Below are 22,005 nucleotides of genomic sequence, written 5' to 3'. Positions count from 1 at the left end.
AAAAATACAGCACCTTTTCAGTTATCTTTTTTAATGAAGACACAATTTAGCAGAGATGTGCAAAGCAAGTTGTGACAGAAAAAGTGCAGACTTGTCTGGGTAGATTTTCAGTAGTGAGTGAGTGAGTGGTATCTTTCAAGCACCTTACAGAGAGCCTGGCACGTCGCTGGCACTCAACGACTTGAGAGTATATAGATTCCAATAAAGATTCCAGGTCCAGTTGCCATGGGGTCAATTACAGCTCATGGTGACCCCAGGTGATTAGTTCCTCCTTCATGGAATCCCTGAGTGGAGCAAAGAGTTAATGTGCTTAACTGCTAATCGAAAGAATGGATGGAGGTTTGAGTCCACCCAGAGGCACCTTGAAATAAAGGCCTAGCATTCTGCTTCTAAATAAGCCCTGTGGAACACAGTTCTACACACTTGGGATCACCATGGGTCAGGATCAGCTCTATGGGAACTAGTTATTTATGTGAGCAAACTTTAAATGTAGTTCTCCAGTTTTGAGTGCGTGCCCATTTGCAGGTGGAGAGCCTGACCAGAGAAAACATTTGCTAAAAATAAATCAGTTACATCCATACCCTTCTTTTCATTCATCTATTACGGCTTTAATGTCATTCATTACCTACAGAATATAATAATGACAATGTATTGATGAATATATCTTAAAATCTTACAGGCGAACAGAAATAACACGTATGAAGACACTGGATAGAATATTACAATACACAATTTAGTGGTATATGCTGTGACATGACTAATAAATGCAACAGGAATTCAGCAAATAGGAAAATGTGTTAATGGCCTGTCCTAATGTCTCGTTTTCTCAGAGCTGTGGGCTAGGAAAATCCCGTGAGCTCTCGGTTATTAGCAGACAGGAATAATCTCTTGGAATGCTGATTATCCTAACACTTTGCTCTAACAATGAAGATTCAAAATGTGAAATCCTGATAAATTAGGATGAGGATGAAAATGAAAGTTGTAAGTGCCTTGGTCATAGGTGTCCCAGGGGCTGCAGGCCTGTTTCCTGTCCCTCCAATGGGTACGACTTACTATTCTCGTGGATTTCTTTAATTCTACTGACCTGGACAGGAAAATTTTCAAGGTGAGCCTTTAAAAATGCCCAACTGCCAAAGGTATTAATGAAATCTTCATTGAAAATGGAGAGAAAGAAAAAAAAAATTGTTCAGAAGGTGCTCAATGCATTTTCAGTAAAATATGCCATATATTCATCTAGTGCAACCCTGGCAAGTACTTCTTCCAAAGGGTTTTTCATTTTATAACAGATGATTCTGGGAAAATAAAGTCTCAGCTCGAGAAATGATTAGATATGCAGGAATACTGCAGAACAGGACGCAATTTTCACGGTGTTCCACGAGCTGAATCCACTTCAGCTCAGCAGCATCTTTACAAGATTGTGATCCGGAAAGCACAAACCGAAGACTAACACATCGGATAAGTCAATAACCCTCTTTATTTTGACAATGACCACATCTTAGTTTCAAGGTCTTTAATTAAATGGGATATGCTAAAATTATAGGTAGTCTTAGGAGAGTGGCAGAAACATAAAGGAATATGCTAAAATTGGGCATATGGCAAAAAGTAAAGAAGTTTGGGCTTCCTAGCAAGGTGAAGTAAAAGCCAGGAAAGGATTTGTGGTTAATATTCTGGTATACAAGAAGTTGACTAGTTGCCACCAAGGTGGTTCAGACTCAGGGCGACCCCGTGTGTGTCAGAGGGGGTCTGTGCTCTACAGGGCTTTCAACGGCAGAGTTTTTGGAAGTGGATCACTAGAAATTTCTTCCCAGGTGCCTATGAGCGGACTCAAACTAACAACCTTTTGGTTCGCAGCTGAGCATGTTAACTGTGTGCGCCACCCAGGGACTCCCATATAAGAAGTTACAAGATATTAAGGAGACTATGGCCAAATATTTTCATTTTTCCACCAAGAAGGGAGAAAGGTGGGTACGTTTAGCAGGCATGAAGGAGATTGAGATTAGAAACCCTGACAATGTTCTGGACAGGGAATGATTTTATTATACTAAAATTTATGACTAGAAAATACCTGGAACTATTTTTCCCTGGAGATCTTTGAAAATACAAGAGAAAAGCAGCATTTTGGTCCAGAATAATTTTAATAACATACTGTCCAGAGTCAAAGGAAGAGGTGATTACAGAGATCCCTTCCTGACTTTGAAAGCAAGATTATTACAAAGTCAGTGCACATTCTTCTAGTGAAAGAAATCAACTGAGAAAGGGAGACTTGATTTTTCTTGATAGAATAATGGGCTAAGTTTAATTTTTCTAATTATAAGATGCACAACATATAATAAGTGATAAATTCTCCTTGGGTCACCCCCACGTCCTTCCCCCACCCCCAATTAAAAGAGTCAACGGAGATACAAGAGCCAGGTACAGACGTCTTATGCTTTCTGAATCTGTGGTTGGGGAGCCTTAAAAAAAAAAAAAAAAAATGGGGCCTTTGAGTGTTAATGTTGGAAGGATTTTTGGGACTTCTAAGACATAAAAGTGGTGTGATTTTTCATATTTTAGTATTCATTTTGGGACTTTTTAGGCATTCTAGATTTTCTGTTCTCTCACTTGTCCTCTTGGTAACAAAAAGGAGAGAAGCAGAGATTATCTAAGGTGGTGAGTAGTTCATATTTGTTTCACATTTAAGGCTGGAAAACTTTAAATAAAAAATTATCAAATTTACACAGCTAGTACACGATAGTACTGTGGTTATATTTTATGGCCTGTTGATTTGAGAAATACATGAAGAAAGGGGCATGACTGCACATATATAATACAAACACTCTTAAATGATGTTTAATGTTTTATTAATCGCGCCATTTACATACACACAGAAAACAAACAGGCGTTTATGTCTTCACCTATAGGCATTGCTTGGTGCACATAGACCTGAACTAACTCCTCAGGGTCCCTTGAGCACCTCTTGCTTTTCGGTTAGAAACCTCTGATCTAAAGAAAGCGTCACTTACCTTCTTGGCAGCATTCTTTCTAGAATGCAACATTATCATCAGTGGAGAAGAAAATCTGTTTAAAGTAAACTCAAATTTGAAATACATGACCCAACAATGATCAGAGAGGACTTGGAGCGCAGAGGAAAATAATACACTATTTACAGTGACAAATCTCACAGTTGTTTAACTTCACCTCATTTTAACCATTTGGAGAAAATTTATGTACTTAGCCACCAAATCTATATGTCAAAAAAAGAACAGCTCCTGGAATCAATTAATTCATGTTTTTTAAAAGGTTTTTTAAAAAATAACACAGTGCTTTATTTATTGTCTACATTGTAGATCAACATTTAAAAGGCCTCCTCTCAGCCCCTGTCATACAGATCTATTAGGAAGTGAGTAAATTTAATAAACACACAACTGCACCAAGTATGCGTTACCTAATTTGCATGCCTGTGCAGATACTAGGGCAGCCAGTGTGGGCAAACAGCTGTCTGCTCTTCGTCTGTGTTGGGATGTAAATGAGATGCTTGGAAAATGTGTCTCCAACCGAACAGCAAACCCAGGGCTGAAAGGGATTCTCAGAAGCCACGCAGGACTCCTCGGGCACAGGGCATTCAAATCATCCCAGACGAAGGCGTCAGTCTGCTCCTTCAGATCGTTAGACCAGGGTATGCCTCTAAAGACAGACAGGAACGACACGCGCAGAGAAGATAAAAACAGCATGTGGACATGTTTTCATTTTCAGTCTGATAAGTATATAAACTTACTTCAATCTGCAATATTCATTGTTTCAAAAAACTGGGTTCGAAAACCTTTTGCAGCAGAATGTGATTTCTAAATCCATCAGCTGCTGTGTTTGCTGTCTACAGTAATATTTGCCATATATATCAAGCGGAGTATAATATCAAATAAACCAAAAAACCAAACCCGTTGCTGTCGAGTTGACCCCGAGATGGAGCCCCGATATTGACTAAAACAAGCAGAGTGGGGAGGTAGGTCGCAGGTGAGGTGGTTCCGCGACATAATGTGTATCAGGTCCACCGAAACCAGAGCAGCTTTGAAAAACAGTTAGAGTCCTCTAGGTTCCAATGTATAACTGAGTTCCACAAACGTTCTCTATTTCCAGTTTGTGGTAAAGTGAAATCCAGCCAAAGAACTTGGTTCACCTCCTCTAAATAAACAAGAACCTGCAATTTCTGCATATTTTTATTTTATTTTCCCAACCCACACACCTTTTATATAAGAAAAAAGTAATTTCTAGCAATGGATCAGAATCTGTGGGTGATGGTGGGAGATACCTTTAATCTTACGAACAGCTTTATCAGGAAGCGATGCCATAAAAGATAGAAGATAAATAAGCATTTCTAATGTGAATCAGTTCAGTAAACCACATATGTAAATACATTCACAATGATTGTACATAAATAGGGATGTTCACAGTCCTGTCAACGCGGATTCATTGGAAATGCTTTCTCAGTGAATATCCCATTCAAAAGAGTCTCAATAGAGCCACGCCCGGAAAGATCCCACACCCTGATACACTGTGGCCCCCTGGGTTTGTGCTTCTGACGCACGGTGGCTGAAAGTGGCATGTGTGGCCAAGTTCCTATCTGTCCTTCACGTGAAGTCTGTATTGACTGCTTCAAAAACTCTTTGTATGAGCTATTATTTTCAAATTGTTTCCCAACTTATTCTGCAATTGAAAATTGGACAGCTCTTCGATTGCTCTTGCGTTCCAATTGATCACCGATAACAGTTTTTCAAAATTAAAACTATCAGTCTGCTCTCTTCCCGGCACCGTGTTGGCTTGCTGTGGCTTTCATTTAAATATTGCAGTATGGTTTGTGCCTGATTCTGTGTTAGGATAATGTGCAAGGCGATCAATTAGGTTTATTATCTCGCCTCTTGACTCGATGGTATGTATCGATGTGAAAAAAAAAGAAAAAACAACAACCACCCCTAGACATATGTTACCTTCACTTCAAGGTCTCCCAGGATTAGTATCTGAACTTGGTTTCTGCTGCATCAGACAGGTCTAAAGGTTTGTGATGTGTACCTCAGGACAAAGCGATTGTAACGATCAAATGACTAATATGTTTTCTGAATACATGCATTCTAACACTGTTAGGTTATCAGATCAAATCGATACATATTTATTGAGTGATTACTATGTATAAGGCGCTATGCTAGACCTGGGGGGGTGGGTAGGGGACTGCATTTGCAAGTGTGTCTTAAATTCTCAGGGATTTCTCAGAAAATACCAAAAAGTGAAACCAATAGGAAAGAGGGAAAGAAAAATATAGTTTGTCTACAACATGTCTGAGCACTTTAAGAAGTTGTTTGGTAACCTTCTCGGTGGTCCCACGAGCATTAAAGGTAGTCACCATTTTCGGAGGGGACAATAGAGGAAGGGAGAAGTTAAACGCTTTCCTCCAAGTCAGGCAGCGATACAGATGCCAGGCCCAGATGGCTCCAGTGAACGGCTGTCTCCTAGCTTTTCTGTTTTAACCCAAACTAGGCTTCAACAGTTGTTGGGGAGAGTGGAGGGGGCAGCCCTACTTCCCAGGGAAAGCTTGCCTGTGCTTTGTTCATTGGTATTTACGACACAATTACAGGGAAACCTGAGAGAGCTGGCACTCAACCGGACTGCCTTGTTTTTCTGGGTCTTGCAAGTTTTCCGCCTTCGACAGGGTGCTGTCTTACCACTGTTCTATTGCTAATTTTAGTGGAAGATGTTTGAGTTTTCCTTCACTGACAGGTTTTCGCCTTACACCAGTGCTGGTTTTCGAAGCTTTGGTGTAACTGGCATGAAAGTGTCGGGATTTAAATTGGCACCAATACAACTGGTTTACCTGTATCGACACAGGACGCTGTCAGCGCATATGAGCCCAGCCCCTGTTTTTACGTGATGAAGGGAAACAAAGTATATCGCTCTTTTTAAATGACTGCTCCCTTTGTAACGTTTGCTTGTGAAAACACTTTCAAACATACAGAAAAATGGAAAGAAGGCGTGTATTCCCAGCACCTCGGTGCTACCCTTAACATAGCTGGGCTATCCCTGTAGCCGTTCTTCTTTTCCTCAATCTTAATTTTTAAGTCATTTAAAAGTAAATTCCAAAAGCCACAAAACCAAATCCATTGCCATCGGCAACCTTTTTGGAAACTCTTTTCATCATAGGGTAAAGGGGCTTATGATAGCGGCTTTAATCTTTTGGGAGGAAATAAACAATTCTAACTGATGTCCAAATGAAGGTCGTGCCTTACACTTGTGTGGTGATGCATTCGTTAGTTTATCTGATCCTGGAAACAGTCCCATAATGTGGAAAGACTGACAGCAATAACTCCATTTTACAATTAAAAAAAACTGAAGCTTGGAGATTAAAGGGAGAGCCCGAGGCTACCTGGAGATGGCAGACCAAGACATGGCTTCTTTCAGCTCCTGGCCCAATGCTCTTGTCACTAGACCAGGCCTCTACCCTCTCTTTTGTCAAGACCTCAGAGGAAGTTTTTAATGATTATTCTAGTAACTAGTTCTTAAAACGTAAGTGTTTAAATAGCTGGATGTATGCCTTAAAAAACCTTAGCCATCGCATTAAAATCAAAACCAAACCTGCTGCTGTCAAGTCGATTCTAACTCATGGTGACCTTATAGGACAGAGTAGAGCTGCCCCATGGGGTTTCCAAGGAGTGGCTGGTGGGTTGGAACTGCTGACCTTTTGGCTAGCAGCCGAGCTCTTAACCACTGTGCAACTAGGGCTCCAAGTGGCTATAATCTTGTTCCAGGTCGCCTTGTTTGTTAAACAGGCCTCAAAGCCATTTACTCAGAAAGAGCCCCATTAAGGCTGAGAAGATGTTACACCAACTCCCTGATACTGTTATGTTCTGGTAGTCCATGGCTCTATGCTTCTATATGTCCATTTCTTGTATTAGCCCTATTTGTGGCTTTCCTATGAAAACGTAATACACACACACGCAAACCTCATTTATATGATACAATACATTCATCCTCACTCACATCCATTTTGCCAATCCTGTTTTTAAAAGTTTTATTTTTATATCATAGAAACAATAATGTTTCTCACTAAAATTCTGAGCTATTCTACAGTGTTCAAAGGCTCCTTTGGGGGTCTTACCCTCCAAAGAACACTTACCATTTTGCAGTTCGATTTTTACACTTTTAGTGTAAGATTATACTGCTTTGCAACTTGCTTTTTTGTTGTGTAATAATCAATCTGCCTCACGGTTTGTAAAGGCTTGATAGTCATCCAGTCAATGACTGAACCAGTCTCTGCTTAGTATCTTTTAGTGAATGCTTTGTTTTTGTGCTTCTATTATACAAAACAATGCTCGAGTTGACATTCTTATCGTTATATTTTGCCCCCATTTGCTGTATTTTCAGAGGAAAAATTCCTAAAAGTGCAGAGTGGAGACAGTGTGAAGTGGGGGATAGTGAGGCTGAGGGAATGGAGGTTGGGAGGGAGAATACCAAGGAGGAGAAGGCTTGCCAGTAAATATGTTTCAGACATGTGATGTTTGAGACACTTGCTAGACATAAGCGAAAATACTTACACACCAGGTGCTAGGGGAGAAATGAAGACCAGAGATATTGATTTGAGAGTCTGTGACGTCTAGCTTCTGCTGAAACCCTTGGTATGGGATGGGATGAGGTCATTTAGGGGTAAGTAAAATGCATCAGGCAGTGATGGTTCAGTGGTAGAATTTTCTCCTTCCGTGCAAGAGACCAGGGTTCAATTCCCAGCCAATGCACCTCAAGCACAGCCACCACCTGTTTGTCAGTGCGGCGTGTTGCTATGATGTCGAGCAGATTTCAGCGTAGCTTTCAGACTTAGATGGACTAGGAAGAAAGGCCTGGTGATCTACTTCTGAAAATCAGCCAAGGAAAAACCTATGGATCACAATAGTTAGATCTGCATATTACAGGACAGGGCAGTTTTGTTCCATGGTGCACGGGGTAGCCATGAGTCAGGAGTCAACTTGATGGTAGCCAACAACAACATAGATAAAGAATAGGGTCAAAACTCCTGGGATGTCTCAACATTCAGGGGTTTAGCAGAAGCAGAGGCTGCAAAGGAGGCTGAGGAGGAGAGGGGGCAGAGTGGGATCTAGAAATCCAGGGCAGCGTGATGTCCTGGAATTCTGCAGAAGTGTTTCAGAAAGGAAGAGTGACCTAAGTGTCAAATGTTGCCGGCCCTACTGCTGCTAAACCTCTGAATGTTGAGACATTGAAGCCTCAGCTTATTTATTTATTTGCTATGGTATTTATCGTCCATTCCCCCGCTCTTGAATGTAAGCACCCTGCACAGCGTAGGGAGACGCCATTCGCTCAATCAATGCTTGCCAATTGAAAGAAGAAATGCTTATTTTTGCCTTTTGCTATTGGACTAGTCTTTTTCTTTCTCATTGATTTATAGGAGCTCTCTACATGTGCACCAAAGAATGTATCCCTTTGTCACATATGCTGAAAAAATATCCTGTATTTGGGTTCTAACTTTATGATAATTTTTCCATACAGAAGTTTTAAATCTCTGCACTGCCCATCTTTCAGTTATTTAACTCTTAGTTCCTTTCGTTGGTATTATGATGAAAAAAACTCTCCCTAACTAAAGATTTTCAATAACATTTTTTTTAAAAACTCTACATTTTCTTCTAATATTCCTGTGGTTTAACTGTATACATTCCATTGGGAATTTTTTTTTGTATATGGAATGAGATAGAAAACAAGGTTTTTCTCCCCTGATGTTTAACTAATTGATCCAATATTATCTTTTGAATAATCCATCCTTTACCACTGATTTATAATGGGAAATTTACATAGGTAAATTTGTAACATGGAAAATTCCCATATGTGCTCTGAGGCTCTGTCTAGCTCAATTAATCTATTCCTATACAGTAGCATACACATTTCTATAGCTTGAAATGTATTTTGATGCCTGGTTGGGCGAATCCTTCTTCATCGTTCTTGTTATACAGAACTTTCTAGGATATTTCCTGATGTATATTCTTTCAGACAGACGTTTTAAAAAGTCAATTTGTCAAATTTAAAAAATAAGCTGTTCAGATTTTTTTCGGAGTTGTATCAAGATTTATATATTACTCTGAAGAGAAATGACATCCTTAGAATATTGAGGCTCTCACATCCTGGGAACAGAATATATCTCTGCATTCATTCCTGCCTACTTTAATGCCTTCAGTAAAACTTTATGGTTTCCATCTCACTCGGAGTAAAATTTCCACGTCCTTCATGGGCTGTGCTCCACCCCCCACCCCAGGGATCTCTGGGATGTCATCCCCTACAACCTTTCCCTCTCTTACTCCACTTCAGTCACTCTGGCCTTCTTGATGGTCCAGGAACACATCACGTACACGCTCACTTCAAGGCCTCTGTGCTTGTCGTTCCCTGTGTCTGGAGAGCTGTTACCCAGGTAGCCTTCTGGCTAACTCCACTCTTTTTCGGGTCTCTATTTAAATGTTGGAGTCCTAACAATGGTTAGGAGCTATGACTGCTAAGACTGCTAACCAAAAGATTAGCAGTTCAAATCCACCAGTCACTCCTTGGAAACCCTACGTGGCAGTTCTACTCCATCCTATAGGATTACTACGAGTTGGAATCAACTTGATGGCAGTGGGTTTGGTTTGGTTTATCCAAATATCACTTTGTCAGTGTGGTTCTTCTTGACCATCCTACCGAAAAGAATGCCTTTCCTCCCACTTCTTCCCACCTTGCGTATCCCCCGACCTTGTTTAAAAGGAGCCTTGATGGTGCAATGGTTAAGTGCTCAGCTGCTAACCTAAAGGCTGGCAGTTCAAACACACCCAGCGGCTCTACAGCAGAAAGACTTGGCAATCTGCTTCCGTTAAGACTACAGCCAAGGAACCCCTGTGGGGCATTTCTACTCTGTGATATGGGGTCTTTGTAAATTGGAACTTGATGGCACCCAACAACAACAGCATAACCTTATTTAAATTTTGTCTTGAGCACATAACCCAATCTCACACACTATTCACTAGTTTGCCAGTTTGTTTACTGACTCAATACTTTTCATCCCCTAGTAAATTGGAAGCTCCAGGAAAGCAGTTTTTCTCCATTGTTGCAGTGCCAGCGCATTTAACAGTACTTAGCGCTTAATTCATATTTATTGAATGCTAAATAATGACTTTCTTAATATAGCTATATAAGTTTGCTCATTCGCTATCAAGTTAATTCCTAGTGAGGAGCTCTGGTGGTGCAGTGGTTAAGTGCTTGGCTGCTAACCGAAAGATGGGCCATTCAAACCCATCGGCTGCTCCGAGAAACACGTGGCAAATCTGCTTCTGTAAAGATTACAGCCTCAGAAACACTATAGGGCAGTCCTACTATGTCCTATAGGGTCAAATGCATGGGAGTCGAATCGACTCAATCCCAAAGGGTTTTTTTTTTTTTTTTAATCGAGACTCTGTGGTCTCACAGGAGAAGGAAAGAAGACCATTGTGGAACGTAAGAGGCTCGGTAAAGCTTCTTTTAGAAGTGTTACCCCTTACTTTTGTTCACAATAAATTGGCCAAAACAAGTCACATGGCAACTATTAACAATAACCAAACCACAACCATTGCCGTAGAGGTGGTTCCTACTCATAGCAAACCTATAGGACAGAGTAGAACTGCCCTGTAGGGTTTCCAAGGAGCACCTGGTGAATTCCAACTGTTGACCTTTTGGTTAGCAACCATAGCTCTTAACCACTACGCCACCAGAGTTTCCACTATTAACTGGGACTGAAATGTATAATTCTCCTAAGGGGAGAGGCAGTGCAAGTCACATAGCAAGCCTGTCATTGACAAGGTTGTTGTTGTTAACTGCCATTGAATCAGCCCTTGACTCATGATGACCCCATGCACAATGAGATAGGGCCATTGTGATCCATAGAGCTTTCACTGGTTGATTTTCAGAAGTAGATCATGGGGCTTTCTTCCAGTCTATCTTAATCTGGAAGTTCTGCTGAAACTTGTTCAGCTTCATAGCAACAGGCAAGCCACATCTGACAGAAAACGAGGTGCATTGGCCTGGAATCAAATCCAGATCTCCCACACAAAAGGAAGAATTCTACCACTGAACCAACACTGCACTTCATTGCTTAGGTTGGGGGATATAACCCTCCTTTGGAGACAACGATATTTATTTATTTATTTTTATTGTACTTTAGATGAAGGCTTACAGAACAAACTAGTTTCTCATGTCAACATTTTCCCTTTTCAAACTTGGGTTTCCCTATTACCAGCTTTCTTGTCCCTTCCTGCCTCCTAGTCCTTGCCCTTGGGCTGGTGTGCCCATTTAGTTTCGTTTTGTTTTTATGGCCTGTTTTTTTTTTTTTTTTTTTTTTAAGCTTTGGCTGAAGGATGAACCTCAGGAGTGACTTCATTACTGAGCTAAAATGGTGACAGGGGACCATACTCTCGGGGTTTCTCCAGTCTCCATCAGGCCAGTAAGTCTAATCTTTTTTTGTGAGTTAGAAGTCTGTTCTAGGTACCCATCAACGGATGAATGGATAAATAAATTATGGTATATTCACAAAATGGAATACTACACATTGATAAAGAACAATGATGAATCTGTGAAACATTTCATAACATGGAGGAATCTGGAAGGAATTATGGTGAGTGAAATTAGTCAGTTGCAAAAGGACAAATATTGTATAAGACCACTATTATAATAACTGGAGAAATAGTTTAAACAGAGAAGAAAATATTCTTCGATGGTTACAAGAGGGGGGAGGGAGGGAGGAAGGGAGAGGGTTTTTCACTAATTAAAAGATTAGCAGATAAGAATTATTTTAGGTGAAGGGAAAGACAACACAATACAGGCAAGGTCAGCACAACTGGACTAAACTAAAAGCAAAGAAGCTTCCTGAATAAACTGAAAGCTTAGAAGGCCAGCGTAGCAGGGGTGGGGGTTTGGGAACCATGGTTCCTGGAGACATCTAAATCAATTGGCATAATAAAATCTATGAAGAAAACATTCTGCATCCCACTTTGGAGAGTGGCTTCTGGGGTCTTAAACGCTAGCAAGTGGCCATCTAAGACACATCAATGGGTCTCAACCCACCTGGAACAAAGGAGAACGAAGAACACCAAAGACACAAGGTAATTATTAGCACAAGAGACAGAAAGGGCCACATAAACCAGAGACTACATCAGCCTGAGACCAGAAGAACTAGATGGTGCCTGGCTACAACTGATGAAAGCGCTGACAGGGAACCCAACAGACAACCCCTGAGGAAGCAGGAGAGCAGTGTGATGCAGATCCCAAATTCTCATAAAAAGACCAGACTTAATGGTCTGACTGAGACTAGAAGGACCCCGGAGGTCACGGACCCCAGATCTTCTGTTAGCCCAAGACAGGAACCATTCCCAGAGCCAGCTCTTCAGACAGGGATTGGACTGGACTATGGGATAGAAAATGATACAGGTGAAGAGTGAGCTTCTTGGATCAAGTAGACACATGAGACATAGTTGGCATCTCCTGTCTGGAGCGGGGATGAGAGGGCAGAGGGGGTCAGAAGCTGGCCGAATTGACACAAAAATAGAGAGTGTGGGAAGGGCTGTGCTGTCGCATTGGGGGGAGAGCAATTAGTATATAGCAAGGTGTGTATAAATTTTTGTATGAGAGACTGACTCGATTTATAAACTTTCACTTAAAGCACAATAAAAATTATTTAAAAAAAAAAAAAGGAGAGATCCATAGAAGGAAAAAAAAAAAGCACAATAAAAAATTTAAAAAAAAAGTCCATTCTACATTTTTCTCCAGTTCTGTCCAGGACCCTCTATTGTGATCCCTGTCAGGGCAGTCAGTGGTGGTAGCCAGGAACCATTTGGTTATACTGGACTCAGTTTGATCCATCAGTCCTTTGGACTAATCTTTCCCTTGTCTCTTTAGTTTTCTTCATTCTCTCTTGCTGCTGAAGAGGTGAAACCAGTGGACTATCTTAGATGGCCGCTCACAGGCTTTTAAGGCCCTAGACGTTACTCACCAATGTAGAATGTAGAACATTTTCTTTGTAAACTTTGTTATGGCAATTAAGCTAGATGTCTCCACAGCCCTCAGCCAAGCAATTCAGTCCCTCAGGGAGTTTGGATGTGTCTATGGAGCTTCCACGACCTTGCCTTGTACAAGTTGTGCTGGCTTCCCCAGTATTGTGTACTGTCTTACCCTTCACCAAAGTTTGGACATGACAATATTTAGAACAATAATATAATTTTCAATATGGGCATTATTTTTTGTCCCTCACTATAATAAGGATAAAAAAAATAATAATTCTTTTGTCCCTGTCTCTGTCAGTTTGTCATACTGTGTGGGCTTGCATGTTGCTGTGATGCTAGAAGCTATGCCACCAGTATTCAGATACCAGCAGGATCACCAATGGAGGACAGGTTTCAGCTGACCTTCCAGACTAAGACAGACTAGGAAGAAGGACCCGGCAGTCTACTTCAGAAAAGCATTAGCCAGTGAAAACATTATGAATAGCAGCAGAACACTGTCTGATATAGTGCTGGAAGATGAGTGCCCCAGGTTGGAAGGCACTCAAAAGATGACTGGAGAAGAGCTACCTCCTCAAAGTAGAATCGACTTTAATGACATGGATGGAGTAAAGCTTTTGGGACCTTCATTTATTGATGTGGCATGACTCAAAATGAGAAGAAACAGCTGCAAAACTCCATTGATAATTGGAACCTGGAATGCATGAAGTATGAATCTACAAAAAATGGAAAACGTCAAAAATGAAGTGGAATGTATAAACATCAATATCCTAGGCATTAGTGAGCTGAAATGGACTGGTACAGGCCATTTTGAATTGGACAATCATAGAGCCTACTATGCTGGGAATGACAACTTGAAGAGGAATGGTGTTGCATTCATTGTCAAAAAGAGCATATCAAGATCTATCCTGAAGTATAACACTGTCAGTGATAGGGTAATATCCATAAGCCCACAAGTAAGACCAGTTAATACCACTATTATTCAAATTTACACACCAACCACTAAGGCCAAAGATGAAGAAATTGAAGATTTTTATCAGCTTCGGCAGTCTGAAATTGATCGAACGTGCAATCAGGATGCATTGATTATTGCTGGTGATTAGAATGCATAAGTTGGAAACAAAGAACAAGGATCAATAGTTGGAAAATATGGCCTTGGCGATAGAAACAATGCTGGAGATCAAATGATAAAATTTTGCAAGACCAAGGACTTCTTCATTGCAACTACCTTCTTTCACCAATACAAACGGCGACTATATACATGGACTTCGCCAGATGCAACACACAGGAATCAAATTGACTACATTTCTGGAAAGAGACAATGGAAAAGCTCAACATCATCAGTCAGAACAAGGCCAGGGGCCAACTGTGGAACAGACCATCAACTGCTCATATGCAAATTAAAGCTGAAACCGAAGAAAATCAGAGCAAGTTCATGAGATCCAGACTATGACCTTGAGTATATCCCACCTGAATTTAGAGACCATCTCAGGAATAGATTTGACGCATTGAAAGCTGGAGATGGAAAACCAAAAGGGAAGAACAAGCTCGGCATTTCTCAAGCTGGAAGAACTGAAGAAAAAATTCAGGCCTCGAGTTGTAATAGTGAAGGATTCTATGGGGCAAGTATTAAATGACACAGGAAGCACCAAAAGAAAATGGAAGGAATACACAGAGTCATTATACCAAAAAAAAATTAGTCTATGTTCAACCATTTCAAGAGGGAGCCATTGATCATGAACCGATGGTACTGAAGGAAGAAGTCCAAGCTGCACTGAAGGCATTGGCAAAAAACAAGGCTCCAGGATTTGATGGAATATCAACTGAGATGTTTCAACAAATGGATACAGCACTGGAGGTGCTCACTCATCTATGCCAAGAAAAATGGAAGACAGATTCCTGGCCAACTGACTGGATGAGATCCATATTTATGCCTATCCCCAAGACAGGTGATCCAACCAAATGCAGACATGATTGCCTGTAACTACAATATGCTAGATATAAAAATTTGAACGGCTTCCAGGCAATTGCAACTATGAATGAAATTGCCTAAGCAGAGAACTTAGGCTGAGAAGAAAAGAAGGTCTAGGACCAAACTCTGGGGCACTAGTATTTAATGGTAGGAGGATCTAGCAAAGACCAAGAAGGAACAGTTACAGAGTTAGCAGGAAAACGGTGTGGTGTCATAAAAGTTAACGGAAGAGAAGGATTTAAAAGTGAAATGTACTCATCAGACTGAATGCTGCTTTATTGGCCATGGAGTATGAAAAATATTAATAAGCAAAGGAAGCCTTAGAGGAAACAGAGACCATATTGGTATCAACTGAGAGGCTCTTGGAAAATATGGAATTGGAAGAAAAGCCTCAAGACTTCTCTTCTAAGAAGTTTGGCTAGAGGGCAGGAAACTGGTAAGAGGTAGACAGATAGGGAGATGAAATAAAATGAGGGATTCTTCCCCAAAATGGAAGAAGACTTGAGAATATTTAAACGCTGATGAGAAGGTTTTAACAAGATGAATTGGTGAAGACACAGAAGTGAGAGGGGACTATTCTTAGTGAGAGAGAGCTGAGAGAGGGTTAGCAGAGAGGATTCAGAAGTGAGGCAGAAGAATTGGCCCTACCTCTGAGGAAACACTTCCTCTATTTTAACAGGAAGCAGAACATTCAGGGTGCAGGCAGACACGGGAAGTTTGTACTTTTGGTGGCACAAAGCAGAGAGAGAAGTTCCCACCTGAAGTGCTATGGCTTCTGTTTTCTCCCTGGAAAGATCATATTTGTGAGTGATGGAGAAGATCAGGTGGTTTGATGTTTGAGAAGTGTGAAGACGGTTTGAAACAGACTTTGTAGAGTGTGGGAGAACAAGATTATAGTCTGAACTGATACTGGACCACAGGCTTCATTTTTGATACGATCTTGGTCAGGCTTAACACAAAAAACCAGTTGAAAGCTCTCTGCCTTTTCCTATGCTTTAGAATAACAGAGAATACTGCATTGTTTAGGATTTGACAGCAATTGGCTATAAAATGGTCTGAGCCCATCTCCTCTTGTGGTAGTAGATACAGGACTATTCGTTTTCTTCTATAGTTATCCTTTTCTTGAGTTAATTTAGGTTATCTAGCGTTTCCTAGAAAATCACACATTTAATTTCAAGTATATTATTATTAATTGAAAATTTTACTACAGCCCCTTTCTCATATTGAATGTGATTTTTTGTACCCTAGAATTTGTTATACATCTTCTATGTTTCATAATACATATACCGTGATATATATAGCTTCTTTATTCCTCAGACTTGTAAGAGCTTTAATTTACTGGTCTTTTCAAAATGATCAATTTTACTGATTTTTTTTGTGTTCTAAGTAACCTTTTTCTGTTTTGGCTTTATTAATTGCTTCTTTCCATTTGGCTTTAAAGTATGCTGTACTTTTTTTTTCCTTCAGTTGTGTGCTTTTTAATTCATTTTTAATGTTCCTTGTTTAATAGTAAAAATATTTAAGGCTAAGGATTTTTCTGAAAATAGCTTGACTTCATCTATATATAGTATTTCTATTTTCATTGATCTTTAGGTAAACTACAAATTGAGTTTTAACTTCCTTCTATAAAAAGATCATTCTTATTATTGTACAGAAAATGGATAGTAAAGGGGCAAGCCAGATGGGTGTCATTCACTAAGATGGGGGAGACTGGGACAGAGACAGTTTGAAAGCAATTCAGAAGGGTCACCAACTGAATCAAGCTTTTATGACAATGATTTTTTTAATCACTTGAAAGAAAACATATGGAACTTTCTTTTACATGCTTTAAAATATACACTGGCATACTGTGCTAATTGCTTACACGATACCCATCTTCCTTTCTTTTGTACTAACAGAACCCTGATTTTGTGGACTAGGCAATGTGCCCAGTAAACACATTCCCAGGCTCCCTTGCTGCTGTTGTGTTGTTGTTAGGCAGCTCTGGTCAAGGAGCTATAAAGGAAAGTCTGATAGGAGTTGCTAGGAAAGGTTTTGCTCTCCTAGAACAAGAGGATCTCTTCTCTCTGGCTTGAAAATGGATTTAACATCTGCAGATGCAGCAGCCATCTTGTGGCCAGGAGGTGACAATCTAAAAGATGAAAACCTATGCCTTAAGAAAGTCAAAGTAGCAGATAGAGTTTGCCAGTAGCTGAACCTAAACAACAGCTGCTTACTAACAGACTTTTTTATATGAGATAATTAATTTCTTTTCCTTTAAACCATTGTTGGGATTTATGTTACTTGCAGCCAAAGACTTTTTCAACAATGCATGTATTTATTCCAATGTTATCACTTTCCCATGAACCCCTTCTATTGTATGAGACCTTGTTTTGCCTGCTGAATATCTGCAACAACCCTCCATATAAAGAATACAACCCCTCAAAATGAGTGAGATATTTCTATTATGGCCTACACTTTAGTGCTAATGGTACCACATTCTTATAACGTCTTTGAATTTTTTCTCTACCTCACAATTCATGTCAATTTTGTCAACTAAGTCCTGAGGCATTTCCTTCTTTTGCTTCATTAATCACTTCATGCTTGGACCTAGATAATGGTTTCCCCAGTGGTTCCCCCATTCCAGTCTTTCTATTCTCTACCAAAACTAAACCAAACCAGTTGCCATCAATTCCAACTTATGGTGACCCCATGTGTGTAGAGTAGAACTGTGTTCCATAGGGTTTTCAATGGCTAATTTTTCAGCAACAGATCTCCAGGTTTTTCTTCGAAGCAACTCTGGGTGGGTTAGAACCGCCAGCCTTCTGGTTAGTACCTACACACTTAATCATGGTGTCCCCCAGGGACTCCTACCAGTTGCTGCTGAGTCAATTCTGACTCATGGTGACATGTGTTTCAGAGTAGAATTGACTCCATAAGATTTGCAAGACTGTGACCTTTCAGAAACAGATCACCAGGCCATTTTTTCAAGGTACCTTTGAGTGGGTTTAAACCACCAACCTTTTGGTAGTAGTTGAGCACTTAACTGTTTATGCCACCTAGGAACTCCTGTTCTCTAATCCAAAACCAAACTCATTGCCATTGAGTCGATTCCAACTCATAGCAACTGTATAGGACAGAGTAGAACTGCTTCACAGGGCTTCCAAGGAGCAGCTGTTGGATTTGAACTGTCGACCTTTTGGTTAGCAACCTGAGTTCTTAACCACTGTGCCACCGGGGCTCCTGTTCTCTGTTGTTGTTAGACGCTGTGGAATCAGTTCCGACTCACAGTGACCCTATGTACAAAGGAACGAAACTGCCTGGTCCTGCACCACCCTCACAATGTTGTTATGCTTGAGCCGTTTGTTGCAGCCACTGTGTCAATCCATCTCCTTGAGGGTGTTCTTCTTTTTCGGTGACCATCTACTTTACCAAGCACGATGTCCTTCTCCAGAGACTGGTTCCTCCTGATAACATGTTCAAAGTATGTGAGTTGAAGTCTTATCATCCTTGCTTCTAAGTAGCATTCTGGTTATACTTCTTCCAAGTATCAACAAACCCGTTGCCATTGAGTCGATTCCGACTCATAGCACCCTACAGGACAGAGTAGAACTGCCCCATAGGGTTTCCAAGGAGCAGCTGGTAGATTTGAACTGCAGACCTTCTTGGTTAGCAGCCAAGCTCTTAACCACAGGCCGCCTTAAATTCCTCTGCTGTACAAAGCTTTCCAATGCCATCATTACTTCATTCCTGTGTATGTAGTACAGTAAATGTTATTCAATTCATGAGGAAAATGGGCAAATTCCTTAGCCTGGAGTGCTCTGTCCTCTACAAATGGTTCCTGGTCTCCCTTTACAGTCTTGACTTTTATATTCTTCCACGAATTCTCCACTTGAATTAAACTGCTTTCCTGAACAAAATGTATCTATCAAATGTACTCTTCTCTGTATTAAACGCACTCTTATCTTCCCCTGCTCCTTTTCAATCTCTACTCATTTTCCAAGATTCAGCTGAAATCCCACCTCCTCTGTCAAAGCTTTGTTGCACACCACGACCTGATCAACTTGTTTCTTTCTCTCAAATCCTAGTTCTTATTATCAGTATTATTTTCATCTTCCATTACATCTTCTCACTTATAATGTACCCAGCTGTCTCGGGCTAACCTACCATTCTCCAAGTGTAGTCAGAAATACCTTTCCTTCTCTTCCCTTCTGGAAGTGCTACTTGTGATTCAAGACGTGGATCAAAGGTTTCTTCATTTGACGTCTTTGTTCATTCCTAGGTTAAGATGAACAGCTTCTCTCATGCCCTTTGTCTATTACACGGCTTGTTTTGCTTTGTCTTATCAAAGTGCTATTTGTTTACATGATTTTTACCTATGAACAAAGACCTGCAACTACCAAGTCCCAACAGAGCAGGTACTGCATCCTCAGTTCCTAATTCATCAAATCATAGCTATCTTTTTCTACTTATTGTGGTAAAAATATATAAAACAAGACATTTGCCATTTCAACAATTTTACACAATTCAGTGACATTACATTTATCATGTTGTACAGCCATCACCAAAGTCATAGCTATTGTTGCGAGAAAAAAATGCCTGGCCATCTCATCCAAAGCCCCAATTTATAAAAGAGGCGATAAGCTTGCAAATGAATAGTGACTTCTCTAAAGTCACAGAGTTCAGTTCCACAGACAGGCACCAATCCTGTGTCAGTGCTCAGGATACAAAGAAAAATGAGACAGTTCCCTCCCACAAGGAGCTAAGAATTTAATTGAAGATGTCAGACATATTTAATTAATAAGGCCCAGTTTTATTTTTTGAAGAATAAATTGGTGAACATCATGTTGTAGTAGATATTTTCTAAAGCTTCCATAATACAAGAGTAAGATTAGATATAAGAGCTAAGATTCTATTTTGAGAGACACCTATAGGGAATTTTTAAATGTTTGCAAATAATTTAATTTCCCACTGATTTAAAATTTAAGAGACCCATAAAAATAGGCCCCCAACCAATATCATCTGTATGAAATTATATTTGTAACATTCTTTTAATTTTGCAAATTTCTCCCTTGTTACGTAAGTGGTACAAAATTAAACAGAATAAGCAAATGTATCACAGCTTCATTTTAAATTAATGTGAATAACATTTACTCATTGCTTGTTTGTTTTAAGAACAGTAAGAAAATAATTCTCATTCATGCCTTGGTATTCATGTTTCAGTCCATCTACTCTTTATTTTACAAGAGAGGCCATAACCAGAAATGTGAAAACATTTGCCCAGAATCTCTTAATTGTTTAGTTCTGCCAGTTGTTTATTTTTACCAGAATGGATCGGTGGGTTGTTAGCAGAGTGATAATTATGATTAAGGGATATTCCTTTCCATAGTCAAAACTAGATAATGGACCATGTGTGCCAAAATCAAATTTCTAATTGTGTTTAACTGGTTTCCTCTTTTTGCATTGCCTACTGAGAGATTCATTATACTTTTTTTTGTATATTTTGCATACTGTATATGTCTAATACATTATTGTCAATAAAATAAAAATTATTCTGATTTTTCTCCCTAACCATAGCCATGATTTTATACATCTCAGTTTCAATTAAACACAAGCCATTGACATTCATAGAAGGAAAATCAAGCATTATTAGAGAAGCTCAGTATTCCATGAGTTTGACGCAGTTAAATATGATCTTGTACTTTCTGAGTCTGGCTGCATTAAGTACCATCTCTTTGAGCAAGCCTAAATCTGATACTACCCACATTTCTCTTCTCAAGCAAATAGGGCCCTAAATTAAATGACTGGCAGGAGCAATACCCGTTGCTATTGAGTCAATCCGACTCAGAGTGACACTAAAGGACAAAGTAGAACTGCCCCATCCAGTTTCCAAGAAGCGCCTGGAGGACTCGAACTGCCGACCTTTTGGTTAGCAGCTGTAGCTCTTAACCACTGCACCACCAGGGTTTCCAGCAGAAGCAATAATTTTCCTGATTTCTTTCACTTTAAACTATTAATGAACAAACTTCAAAAATACATGCCGAAGGAGGGTGGTTTTTAAAACAGTTATTATTTTCTGGATTATCCACTCATGGAAACTTGAAATAGAAATGATTGACCAAGAGTGACTGAAGACGTTGACTTTGGGGGAAGATTTATAGGCTGAAAAACTCCGGACTGGGTTCAGATAAATTCTGATCCAAACTGAATGCTAAAAATATTTATAAGAGAAGATGCACCAAGTTGCAACTAAATAGTGGTATAGCTTGGCAGCTGTTTAAAAGACAAATTAGAGTAACTTGTCAAGCAATGTATTAAGTGACAGGTGTCCAAGTGAAATCAGTTGGGTAATGGAATTTGGATTTTATTTAACCTGCCCAAATAATTAAGGAAAATTTGTCAGTCTCATTCTCTCAGCTCATTGTTTTGTTTTGGCATTGTTGTTGACATTGTTAGATGTCATAGAGTCAGCCTTGTATCACAGCGACTCTACGTGACAGAGAAGAACTGCCCCGTAGGGTTTTCTAGGCTGTAATCTTTCTGGGAACAGATTGTCAGGTTTCTCTCCAGTGGAGTCACTGGTGGGTTCAAACTACTAGCCTTTGGTTAGCAGCCGAGCACGTAACCATTGTGGCTTGTTTATCCTAATATTAGTTATCAAGTAGTGGTTTAATTATACCGCACAGATGTCTCTATTCCACAAGCAGAAACTTGGCTGTCAAAGGGTCTGTGCTATCACTGCCTTAAGTTCCTTAGTTGGACACAACCCTTATATATGACACTTGATTGAAGTGAACAGCCAAGGGAGCTGGCACACCCTCCCAAGCACACATCAACCCAGACAATGAAACTTAGACTGTCTATCCTTTTTGCATTTTTTTCTGCAATAATTTCTATTTAAACCTACAACAAAGGCTTGTTGTCATTGTCATTGAGTTGGCTGTGACTCGTGGCAACCCCATATACAACAGAACGAAACATTGCCCAGTTCTGCACCATCTTCACAACCATTGGTATGCTCGAGTCCATTGTTGCAGC

General features: G+C 40.0%; 1 long non-coding RNA gene across 1 annotated transcript in view; it reads right to left on the bottom strand.

Annotated features, from left to right (window-relative positions):
- Positions 1-3,306: 3,306 nt before the first annotated feature.
- LOC126066980 (uncharacterized) overlaps positions 3,307-22,005 on the bottom strand; it is a 31,674-nt gene continuing 12,975 nt past the window's right edge. Inside the window, exon 4 of the long non-coding RNA XR_007515298.1 lies at positions 3,307-3,663. This is a non-coding gene — a long non-coding RNA (uncharacterized LOC126066980). The remainder of the gene's footprint in view (positions 3,664-22,005) is intronic.

The sequence above is a fragment of the Elephas maximus genome, chromosome 24, assembly GCF_024166365.1.
Source record: "Elephas maximus indicus isolate mEleMax1 chromosome 24, mEleMax1 primary haplotype, whole genome shotgun sequence".
Taxonomy (NCBI): domain Eukaryota; kingdom Metazoa; phylum Chordata; class Mammalia; order Proboscidea; family Elephantidae; genus Elephas; species Elephas maximus.
The sequence above is the reverse complement of the archived record's forward strand: the minus strand, read 5'-3'. Positions and strand labels throughout refer to the sequence as shown.